The sequence below is a fragment of the Staurois parvus genome, unplaced genomic scaffold (assembly GCF_062004578.1).
Source record: "Staurois parvus isolate SC_StPar_1 unplaced genomic scaffold, SC_StPar_1.0 ptg000185l, whole genome shotgun sequence".
In the NCBI taxonomy this organism is placed as follows: domain Eukaryota; kingdom Metazoa; phylum Chordata; class Amphibia; order Anura; family Ranidae; genus Staurois; species Staurois parvus.
In genome coordinates, this window is record NW_028317981.1 from 440,954 (window position 1) to 454,003 (window position 13,050).

The 13,050-nt window shown below is 40.3% G+C and overlaps 1 protein-coding gene across 3 annotated transcripts in view; it reads left to right on the top strand.

Moving 5' to 3' along the window:
• TBC1D22B (TBC1 domain family member 22B) overlaps positions 1-13,050 on the top strand; it is a 275,367-nt gene that overhangs the window by 224,737 nt on the left and 37,580 nt on the right. The window lies entirely within an intron of this gene.

Below are 13,050 nucleotides of genomic sequence, written 5' to 3' on the forward strand. Positions count from 1 at the left end.
AGCGTGGTAATGACTGCCCATGCGTGGTCCAGCACGCGCATGCGCAGTATGTGAAAGTCAGGCCCGTCGGTGCGATCTTGGAGCGCACATACAACGGGCCACTGCGCACGCGTGAAGTGGCGCCGCTCCATCCGGCAAGATCCCAAAATCCCCCGCCAGCCCCCACACTGATGAGGCACTGGTTGGGAGAACACTCCGGGAATTCCCCTCTGCCCAACCCACTGTCCAGTCTCCATAGTGTCTAGTCTAATGGGGCAGTCTTAAGGGGCACTGACTTCCACAATAAAGAGTGAATAGTGGAAGGTGTAATTGGGCAAATTGTAAATATATATACTCCCAAGGGTTCTCTAAACCTAATTACCATAAGGGCTCTAAACCTACCTACAACCATCCTAAGACTTACCATCATAATTCCTATACACATAATAGAAATCACTATCCCACTAACAAGAGTCATCACTCCACCAAGCAGTCCTATAATCCCACCTATTACAAAACTCCTTCGTCACACACTAATCATCCCAATGGCCCAGCACCGTCATCTACCAGGAATCATATGGGCACTCATTTCAGAGGGTCATTATCCCACAAAAATACACCATTGAAATCCCCATCTCCTTACAACTATAGAACCGCCCAAAACCATTCTATCTTTCATCAAGATCCTAATATTTGGACCAGTCATACAAACCATATGGGCCCCAAGGGACCAATAGATATTGATGGTCGTGGTTACACATATTCAGACCAAAATCAACTTCATTTTTTAAAGGAAGCGGCTGCGAACAATTCATCGTCCGCAGCCCTGTCCGATCAAACCACACCATCAATCCCCCAAAAGAAAAAGAGAGCGCACGAGACAAGGAAAGAGAGGGGAAAAGGGACACCAAAAGAGGAAGGAGATAAATATTAGAGCTCCCCTTTCTACTATTAAAGTCTATAACCTATCAGAATCGATCTTTTCTGACTCAGAACTCCTTAAAAAAGGTCTTAATTTTTCCCCTCCTAACCCACCCTACCTATTTGAACTTTTTGTGGATTTAAATAAGTTAATTCGGAACCTGACGGTCAAGAGATTCTTTCTACTTAAAGACAACACTATCACTGATAGTGATAACCGTGCACAACTTTCCCCGAATTCTCCCATGATGGATGTTTCACTAGAAACGCCCATTATAAACCTCTTAGAAAACCTCTATATGGAAGGCGTGTCTATGGATAGTGAATCAGAATATCTCAACCTCGCAGAGATGGCGACTGCCTCCCAGGGAGAAATTATGCATACCAGCTTTAAACCCAAATCCACGTTCTATGCTCATTGGGTCAAAGGTCACTATTTACCTACTTTTTGTATGACAGTACTAACAGAATTTAAGAAAATCTGTGACACTAATGCATCCACACGGAGACACTATTTACAACAGGACCCACTTAAAGCCTCTCTTAAGATTCTCAAAGAGAATAAAGATGTAATAATTAGGCAAGCTAACAAAGGAGGAGGTCTGGTCATTCAAGACCGGGATACTTACATCACCGAAGCCGTGAGACTCCTCAATGACCGTCAGACCTATGAAGTCCTACCCAATGATCCCATAGTCCAGTATCAATTAAAATACAAATCATTACTAGAAACAGCACTATCTGATAAAATACTTACCAAAGAGGAATTCCTTTTTTTATTTATCAAACACCCTACCACTCCATTTTTTTTATCACATTCCCAAAATACACAAAAATAAAGACAATCCCCCTGGCAGACCCCATCATCTCTGGCATAGGCAGCCTGACAAGTAATCTAGGCAGCTATATTGATCATTTTCTAAAAGATATAGTGACAAATCTTTCATCTTATGTCAAAGACTCTAGCCACATACTAGATATACTAGCAAGATACAAGTGGGAACAGGGGTACAGATGGCTATCTTTGGATGTGGTATCATTGTACACGTCCATTAAACACGATCATGGTCTTCGAGCCATCCAGTATTTCTTAGCTAAAGATTCACTATTTCACCATACACAAATTCAATTTCTATACAATTGTATTGAATTCGCCCTAGAACACAATCACTTTTCTTTTCTGGACAAACACTATCGCCAGATCCAGGGCACCGCTATGGGCGCAAGATTCGCCCCCAGCTATGCACACATCTTCATAGGATATTGGGAAAACAATTATATCTGAACCAATAATCCCTTCAGTGCAAACCTTATCCTATATGGAAGATACATAGATGACATCATTATCATCTGGAGTGGCACTGACTCTCAGCTGGATGGGTTCCTGGATCACTGTGGAAACAACCCCTATGACATCTCATTCACCCATGTGATTGATGATGACAAATTAGTGTTTCTAGAACTAAGACATGACAGTAATGGTCAGATATGCTCGAAAACACACTTTAAACCAACAGCGGGTAATTCCTACTTACATGCTAAGAGCAACCACCATCCCTAATGGATCCGAAATGTTCCCTTTGGACAGTTTTAAAACGTACATGTACGCTAAAAAAAGACTACATAGAGTCTGATCCTTAAAAAGAAATTTGAGGAAAAAGGGTACAATGTAAACCACATTGAAACAGCTTTTAATAAATAGCTATCTAGGATCGCAATTCCACAGACTCTAATGACACGGCAATTGGCCCTAACCCTAAGAACTCTACTGTCACCTATAACAAGAATGAAGTACGCTTTTGTACTAGATTTAGCAATAAAGCCTGGGTCATCAAACACATTCTGTCCAAAAATTGGAATATCCTAAAAAACAACCTTACTCTAGGAAACGCACTCCCTGATAAACCTACATTAATCTTCAGGAAACCTAGAGACCTTAGGAGCCTAATAGCGCCAAGTAGGGTACGCAAAACTAATAATCAGTTGACATCCAACCCGAACCCGTGGTCAGCGCTATTTGATCAAAAGGGTAGTTATAGATGTGGTGTTTCTAACTGTGGTACCTGCAGAGTCATATGGCATCGGAAACGGGACTTCTTGAGCACTGACGGCAAAAGATATCCCATTAAACAGTTTATAAACTGTTGGACGTCCTTTGTTATTTATGGCCTACTTTGTCCATGCGGCCTATTATATGTAGGCCGTACCTCGCGTTGCCTAAGGACACGTATCAGTGAGCATAAAAGCAACATTAAATTAGGGAAAGACAAATATTCAGTCCCCTGCCATTTTAAAGAAAAACATCTGAGTAATCACTGTGGAATGAAAGTCTTTGGGATTGAGGCCATCTCAAAGGATTTGGATAGTGGGAGGAGATATCAAGAGCTATGCAGAAGAAAAAGCTTTTGGATTTTCACGTTGGGCACCCTGTCTCCTACAGGCTTAAATGATGACCTTGAAATTCACACTCTCATTTAGCCACCAGGCAGTGCTGAGATAATCTGTTTTGCGAATTTATCCCCAGTTCTTTTTGAATTTTTTTTTTTTTTTTTTAGCATTTAATTATTATTAATAATATAGCATATTATTATATATTTAATTTATTATTGATTACTATTATTATCAATAATCCTATTATCATTATCGTTAGTGTGTTGACTATGAGTATTGTTGCCATCTACTACTAGCTTTGACAACAACAGTCTCTCATCTTTATATTATATTACATACATACATACATATGTTCCCCCTGGTGGTATAGTGACAATCGGTGACCTAGTATTATTTCCTTCTATTGAGCCCATGTTACATTGGTTATTAAGTGTGTATAGATATGTATACATCATATTATTATATTTTATTTTGCATTTTAATATATTTATCATATTTTTGCATACATATTCTATATTAATGATTGTTGTAATTCATGTGTATGTATGTGTAGATGTGTGTGTTTATACATTTATATATACATATATATATATTTGATATATATTATTTGTATATATTTTATATGTACGTTTTTCATATAGACAGTATGTTTATTATCATATTTATTAATATTCATCATCTATTTATTAATTATTCATTACGTTTTATATATGTTTTACATTTTTAATATCCCTATTATTATAAACACTATAGATTGCTTTTTTGGGGTGGGAGTGGTGTCCTCCGTGCTTGGTTACATCATTTCAAACACCATTCATTGATTGATTTTTTTATTAATAATTAGTGTTTCATAATTTTTTATTTTTCTTTCTCTTGTATATATTCATCATCGTTATTAATATTGTGACTATTCTCCAGCTGATGTATTGTATCTACATTGAGTGGTTTAATGCATCATTTTTCTGATGGCATTACAAATAGATATTGCATTTTGATGACACCTTGGCCCCTCCTCCCTGCCTGAGACTGCCCAATCCAGTGAGGAGGGCCAAATTTCAGTCCTTGGGTATATATGGGAGTGAGCACTCTCTGTTCAGTTAGCTCTGATGAAGAAAGGATGCCCTTCCAAACGCGTCAGCTGTACTGAGTATCTACCCCCGTGATGGGATTTGCGCTGGCTCCTTATCTTTCAAGTCCCTCTGAGGACTTACATGCCTGATTTTATTCGCTGTTTGTGAGTATTATTTTATAATTTAATCCATTTTGGTTACTGAGGTAATGCGCTAGGTTGGTGCGCTTCTCGTTTTCTTTGTCGCTTTGCATGAGGTATGGCGGTGACCAGGACGCTAGTATGGGATATGGCAGTGATCAAGATGCTGGTATGGCATATGGATCAGGATGAGTAACAAACATGTTATACAATGGGGAAAATAATTATTTGATCTCCTGCAGATTTTGTAAGCTTGACTACAGTAGAAAGAAATGGAGGGTCTATAATTTTTATCATAGGTGTATTTTAAATGATAGACAAAGAGACAGAATATCAACCAAAAATCCATAAAAAACACATAATACAATGGTTATAAATTGAGTTGCAGTTCAGTGAGTAAAATAAGTATTTGATCCCCTACCAACCAACAATAGTTCTGGCTCCCACAGACTGGGTATGTGCTCATGTGGTATACATATAGTCTTCTCAATTTAAGAAGGTGCTCCTAACGACAACTCTTTATGTGTATCATCAAACATTATGCTTTGGGGCTGTTTCTCTGCTAAATGTACAGGCCGACTTTGCCGCATTGAGGGGCCAATGGACAGGGCCAGGTATTCTAAAATTTTGGATGAGAACCTCCTTCCCTCCCAGAACTAGCACTAAGTCATCTTTTGCTTGGGAATCAAATACTTTTTACTCACTGAACAGCAACTCAATTTAGAACATTTGTATCATGTTTTTTCTGTATTTTTTTGGTTGATATTCTGTCTATCAATTAAAATACACGTATAAAAAAATGAATGACCCTTCATTTCTTTGTAAGTGTGCAAACTTACAAAATCTGCAGGGGATCAAATAAATATTTTCCCCACTGTACTTATCTGCCCTGATCCTCCTGTTCTCGGGTCCCCCAATGGTGCTGCTAGCTCCTCCCCTTTATCCAGTGCCCCCATAGAAAACTGCTTGCTCCTGAGCCCGACAGAAAATGGGATGCTGGCCTGCGCCCCACACATCATAGAATTTGATTGACAGAGGAAGCTATTGGACCTCTCAGCTATGAACCTGCCCTGGGAGGAGGGAAAGAGCCACTGCTCTCATGCACAGCACTGGATCACAATCGGGCTCAGGTAAGTATAAGGGGGGGGGGGGAGAAGGTATTTTGACCTAAGGCATAGAATTCATTAATTAAGGTAAAAAAAAAAATAAGTCTTTAGAGCCAGTTTAGGCTTCAATTGCCTTTGAAACGTTCCACATCCATTTGGAAGATATTAAGCCGAATAGTAGGACAAAAGTAGAGTCCCTTTTGAGAAGTTTCTTCTCCCCCAATGTGTTAAGTAAATCGCTGCATTCATTTGGTTTAAGATGACTTTGTGGCACTTCTCTTTTTGTGCCTGTTGTTTTTCATGTTACCCAACCTGCGACTGTGCCTGTGTGGTTCGGGAAAATAGGGTTCCACTAACTGTGAGTGAGGTGTACAAACTGAGCTGTACTGCTGTCTGAAGTGTTATTCTCTGTCAGCAAATCGCTGTTAGCTGAAAGTCTTAAAATGGTTCTAAAGGCTCAAGGTTTTGTACCTGCATGCATTCTGTGCAGGAAGGTAAAACACTTTCTGTGTGCAGCAATCCCTCACAGCCCCCCTAATATTAACCTGTGGACCATTGCAATCCAGCGAAGTGCAGGAGAGCCTCATTGGCTCCTGCTGCAGTCAATCACAGCCAGTAAGCCCAAGAGGAGGGAGAGTGGGCAGGGCTGAGCCCCAGCTCTGTGTGTGAATGAACACACTCAGCAGTGGCTCAGGATCGAGCCTGCTTGGGTGCCTCCATAGCAAGCCTCTTGCTGTAGGGGCAGTTGGCAGGAGGGAGGGGCTAGGAGCATCGGCAGAGGAGCTGAGAAGAGGTTTGGACCTGCTCTGTGCAAAGCCACTGCACAGAGCAGGTAAGTCTAACATGTTTTTTTTGCTTGTTTTTTTTAATGCCTTTTAATATCACTTTAAGTATTTTATTTTTCTGCATCCACCTCTAAATCAACAGGAGACACACATTTAACTACTTTTTATACCAGTGACATTCTCCAGGTTTTGCACATGTTAAGAGCACGTTTTAGGCCTGAAAATTTGTTAAACCCTCCACACCTTATATATTTCCTCTTAAAATGGTGATCGTTGTAATTTATGTTGCATGATATTAGCACACATTTATCAGATGCATATTTTCAATAAACAATACACTAAAGATAATATCTTAAATGTACAGTACAGGACACAGAATATACAGTAGGACCATGGAGAATGACTATAGCCACCCTCTAAAAGGAAGCCAGATCACAGCAGACAAATAGGAATTTGAAGATTTGGAGGTAGCTCAGCGCAAAACACTCTTTGGACTTAATACACTCTAAAGTAAAAAACAGTTTGTTTTTTTTTTAGCCAGAGTTTAATGTCACTTTAATTATATTTTGGTAATAATTGTAAGCGTTTCCAGCTTTTTCAAGCACGATCTTTGTTTAGACACTGCTCAGAAAAATTAAAGGAACACTTTGAAAGCACATCAGATCTCAATGGGGAAAATATCATGATGGATATTTATACTGATATGGACTGGGTAATGTGTTAGGAACATAAGGATGCCCCATCGTTTGATGGAAATTAAAATTATCGACCTACAGAGAACTGAATTCAAAGACACCCCGAAAATAACAGTGAATAAATGATGCAGCAGGTTAGTCCATTTTGCTGAAATTTCATTGCAGCAACTCAAAATGATACTCTAGTTTGTACGGCCCCCACGTGCTTGTATGCATGCCTGACAACGGCGGGGCATGCTCCTAATGAGACAACGGATGGTGTCCTGGGGTATTTCCTCCCAGATCTGGACGAGGGCATCACTGAGCTCCTGGACAGTCTGAGGTGCAACCTGGCATCGTCGGATGGACCAAAACATGATATCCCAGAGGTAATCTACTGGATTTAGGTCAGGCAAGTGAGGGGGGCATTCAGTGGTATCAATTTCCTTCATCCTCCGGGGACTACCTGCATATTCTCCTCACATGAGGCCGGACATTGTCGTTCACCAGGAGGAACCCAGGACCCTCTGCACCAGCGTAGGGTTTGACAGTGGGTCCAAGGATTTCATTCCGATACCTAGTGGCAGTCAGGGTGCCATTGTCTATCCTGTAGAGGTCTGTGCGTCCCTTCATGGATATGCCTCCCCAGACCATCACTGAACCACCACCAAAAATGGTCCTGCTGAACGATGTTACAGGCAGCATAACATTCTCCCTGGCTTCTCCAGATCCTTTCACATCTCTCATCTGCGAAAAGCACGACGCCAGTGGAGAACCTGACAATTCTGGTGTTCAATGGCAAATGCCAATCGAGCTCTATGGTGCCGGGCAGTTAGTGCAGGGCCCACTAGAGGATGTCAAGCCACCCTCATGAAGTCTATTTCTGATTGGTCAGAGACATTCACACCAGTGGCCTGCTGGACATCATTTTGTAGGGCTGTGGCAGTGCCCATCCTGTTCCTCCTTGCACATAGGAACAGAATACTGGTCCTGCTGATGGGTTAAGGACCTTCTGCGGTCCTGTCCAGCTCTCCTAGAGTAAGTGCCTGTCTCCTGGAATCTCCTCCATGCTCTTGAGACTGTGCTGGGAGACACAGCAAACCTTCTGGCAATGGCACGTATTGATGTGTCATCCTAGAGGAGCTGGACTGCCTGTGCAACCTCTGTAGGGTCCAGGTATTGTCTCATGCTACCAGTAGTGACACTGACCCTAGCAAAATGCAAAACTAGTGAAAAACCATCAGAGAAGGTGAGTAGGGAAAAAAATGTCAGTGGCCTCCACCTGTAAAACCATTCCTGTTTTTGGGGGTCATCTCATTGTTGCCCATCTAGTGCACCTGTTGTTAATTTCATTAACACCAAAGCAGCTGAAACTGATTAACAACCCCCTCTGCTACTTAACTGACCAGATCAATATCCCGGGAGTTTAATTGATTTGATGCTGTACTCTGAAGTGTTCTTTTAATTTTTTTGAGCAGTGTATTTTTGCTGGTTCCTAATAATATAGTTAAGTGCTGGTTCACATATAGTGCTTAACATAAATGAGTACACAACAATAGATTTGTCAGAAAACCTTTACTTTAATTTCAGAATCAACATTTTCTATGGGACACTATACTACAAAATAATCCCAAAAATGTGTGCCATTGATTGCAAGCAAGATTTGTTAATTTGCAAAAAAGTACTTTTTCGAGCAAATTCATGTTGCAAAAATGAATACACCCCAATGAAAATCTTAGGAGCAAAGCTAAATTTTGCACAACAAAATCCTTATTAGCAAGAATTCAACTACAGGTGAGTCTAATTATCCATTAAACAGGTGTCCAGCAGACAGTTGGTTTATAAAAGGGTGCTACTTAGCAAAGAAAATCTCTTCCTGTTTCATGAGGTCAACAATAGCACCACATGGAAGAGAAATTTCACAAGGACTAAGAAAAAAAATATCTTTACATAAGGAAGGCTACAGAAAGATCAGCAAAGCTTTACTTATAAGCCAGAATACTATAGCAAAAGTGATACAAACATTTAACAAAGATGGAACTGTAACCATCTTACAGAGACGTTTAGGCCATCCATGGAAATTAACACCTCAACAGGAGTGCCATCTGATGAGAAGAGTTGAAGAAAATCACGATGCAAGTGCACTGCAGTTAGCTAATGAAATAGAAAGCCAAACTGGGATGATTGTTTCTCATGACACAGTATGCCATACACTGCAGAGGAATGGCATGCATGGATGTCGTCCATGAAGGAAGTCTCTCCTAAAGCCCATGCACAAAAAAGCCTGCCTAGAATTTGCCAGGGCCCATTCTGAGAAAGAAGGCTCCTGGGACTCTGTATTCTGAAGTGATGAGACCAAGATAAATGTTTTTGGAACTGATTGCTTCAAAACTGTATGTTGTCACAAAGGTGAGGAGTACAAAGAAAATACATTATGCCTACAGTGAAACATGGTGGTAGCAATGTCCTTCTGTGTGGCTGCATGAGTGCTGTTGGTGTAAGGGAACTGCATGTTATTGATTGTATCATAAATTCACAGATTTACTGATCTATATTGAAAGAAAAGATGCTACCATCACTCCATGGCCTTGGTCGTCGGGCACTTTTCCAACATGACAATGATCCAAAACACACTTCTAAGGCCACTGTTACATTTTTGAAGAACAGGGTGAAAGTGATTCAGCGGCCAAGTGTGTCTCCTAATCTGAACCCAATCGAACACCTATGGGGAATTCTGAAGAGACTAGTTGCGTATCACTCTCCATCCAGCATCCAGGCTAAAAAAAAGGCCGTTCTTGAATGGAAAAAGATAGATGTTGCAATAAGTTGCCACCTTGTTCATTCCATGGCTAGAAGACTTGGTGCTGTCCGTACAAATCATGGAGGTCATACAAAATACTAGATGTAGTAGTTTTTTTTGTGGGGTGTTTTCATTTTTGCATCAAGTAAATTGAGTAAAACTGAAGATTTTGTAATCTAAGTTATATTATTAACCTTACTTTCATGTAATGAGCTAAACAAATGTTCTATAAAACTCGGTTTTGATACAAAATAGGAAATTGCTCTTGTGTTCATTGAGATATTGATTTAAATCTTACTTTTCAAAAGGGGTGTACTCATAAAATGAAACAATCCAAATTAATTTGAAGTTCAGACTTTCAGCATTAATTCAAGGGGTTGAAAATAAATATCAAGTGCAAATTTTAGCAACTGCAACCTTTTATATACACAGTCCCTCCATTTTCAGGGGCTCAAATGTAATTGGACAAATGAATATAATCCTAAATAAAATGTTCATTTTTAATATTTTGTTGAGAATCCTTTACTGACAATGACTACCTGAAGTCTGGAACCCATGGACATTACCAAAGACATTGTTTCCTCCTTTATGATGCTTTGCCAGGCTCTAACTGCAGCTGTCTTCAGTTCTTTCTTTGTGTATTCAGTTTCAGCAAGTGAAATGCATGCTCAATTGGGTTGAGATCAGGTGATTGACTTGGCTATTGCAGAATATTCCAGTAATTTCAAAAGCTCCTGGGTTGCTTTTGCAGTGTGTTTTGGATCATTGTCCATCTGTACTGTGAAGCGCCTTCTAATCAACTTTGCTGCATTTGGCTGAATCTGGGCGGACAGTTTATCTCTAAATACTGCAGAATTCATCCAGCTGCTTCTGTCACATCATCAATAAACACCAATGACCCAGTGCCACTGGAAGCCATGCATGCCCATGCCATCACACCATGTTTTACAGATGACATTGTGTGCATGAGCTTTTCCAATCCTGCTCCACGTTTTTTTTTCTCCCTGTCATTCTGGTACAGATTAATCCATCCAAAGAATGCTTTTCCAGAACTGGTCTGGCTTTTTTAGATGTTTTCTGGCAAAGTCTAATCTGGCTTTTCTATTCTTGAGGCTTATGAATGGTTTGCACCTTGTGGTGAGCCCTCTGTATTTGCTCTCACAAAATCTTCTCTTGATTGTAGACTTTGGCAATGATACGCCCACCTCCTGGAGAGTGTCCTTCATGTGTCTGGATGTTGGGAATGGGTTTTGTATGGACAGCTCCTTTGAACACATGATGTAGGTTCACAGCAATAGATTCCAAATGCAAATTACAGTGAAGGAAATAAGTATTTGATCCCCTGCTTGTTTTGAATGTTTGCCCACTCACAAAGAAATGATCAGTCTAAAAATCAAAAAGCTTGGTGAGAAGGTGACAACAGTTGGTGCAATCATTCGCAAATGGAAGAAACACAAAACAACTGTCTCCCTAGGTCTGGTGCACCATGGAGTGTCAATGATCATGAGAACAGTAAGGAATCATCCCAGAACTACACATGAGGATCTTGTCAATGATCTCCAGGCAGCTGGGACCACAGTCGCCAAGAAAACAATTGGTAACACACTATGCCGATAAGGATTGAAATACTGCAGTGCCCGCAAGGTCCGTCTGCTCAAGAAAGCACATGTGCAGGCCCGTCTGAAGTTTGCCATTGAACATCTGAATGATGCAGAGGAGGACTGGCTGAATGTGTTGTGGTCAGATGATAACAGGATAAAATCCTTACCTGAACCTGATCTAAACCTGTCCAGAACGTGATGTAAACCTGACCTTAACTGACACTTAACTATTGTGTCAGCTGTGAAATCTGAGCTTCAATCTGCATCGTACATGTGTGAATCCACACTTAATTGTAGTGCTTTACACATACATGTACTGTATGAAATCAGTCATTTGTATAATTTACTATGATTCTATTGTACAGCAGCATATATATCAGAAAGTAAATAAAGTATTACTAAACCCACAACTGTAAAATCAGTCAGTAAATGCAGTAAAGCATGTTATACTCACTGTGGAACCTAAGGGGTTAATCCTCTGCATTGTGTAAAAAGGCTGTTTGATCCTGTCTTCTCTGATCCTCCCCTTCTTTCACAATCCCCATTTAATTTCCTGATAGAACAGAGCCTTAGTGGCAAGCTGCACATGCTCAGTTTTTTTTTCATATGACGTCCTCCCAGAACTGGCCGGCTGCGGTGAAGCCGTCATTCGGATATCTGCGGTCGGCAAGTGGTTAAATAATTTTAAAAAATTCAAAACCCAGTAGTGACCACCAAAAGAAAGCTCTTTGTGTGAAAAATATGATATAAATTTCATTTGTGTACAGTGTTGCAATAGTCAGTTAAAGTAGTGCAGTGCTGAATAGCAAAAAAGATCTTGGTCATGATGGGGTTAAAATCTTCTGGAGCTGAAGTGATTAAGGTGTACGTCAGATAGTTTGTAAATATGTAGCAGCTGTGGAACAGTGGCAGAAAACATTTTATCAGCCAGCTTGCTTACATTCTGAAGCTTGCACAGCAGTCTCTCAACAACATATGCATATAGTAATATGTAGGCACCAGAACTAGCCAATATTAAATGTTACAGCAGGATACACAGTGCTTTTACAAGTAGAGATGTTCTGCGCACAGAGTTTGTTATCCAGCAGTCATGTAAACAGCATATAGGACACTAGGAGTAAAACAGTGACCATAAGTAGTCCATACAGTTCATTAATCTTAATGTGGGATGGGGGGGCAGCAGCAGCCTTCATCCTCAGAGTACAGCCAGCTCTGTGTAGGATAAAGGGAAGAAAAAGAAGACACCACCTAAGTACAGTATTAAAGTAGTGGATTTATTCACAGGGGTAAAAACACTAACAAGATCAACAGTAATGTAGGGCTCATCTGACAGTGCAGTATCAGCCACTCCTCTCCGTCCCGCAGGTAGGTGGAGCCTCCTTTTTCTTCCCTTTATCCTACACAATGCTTTTTAATAAGTATTCACCCACATGGATATTTTCACATTTTGCTGTAATGTCATATATTTTTATTATGTCACACAATAAGGAAGGAATTTTTTTCCCAGCAGGCGTAAATTGGATTGTGCTTTGCTGGGGTTTTTTTTTTTTTTTGCCTTCCTCTGGATCAACTGTGGTTATAGG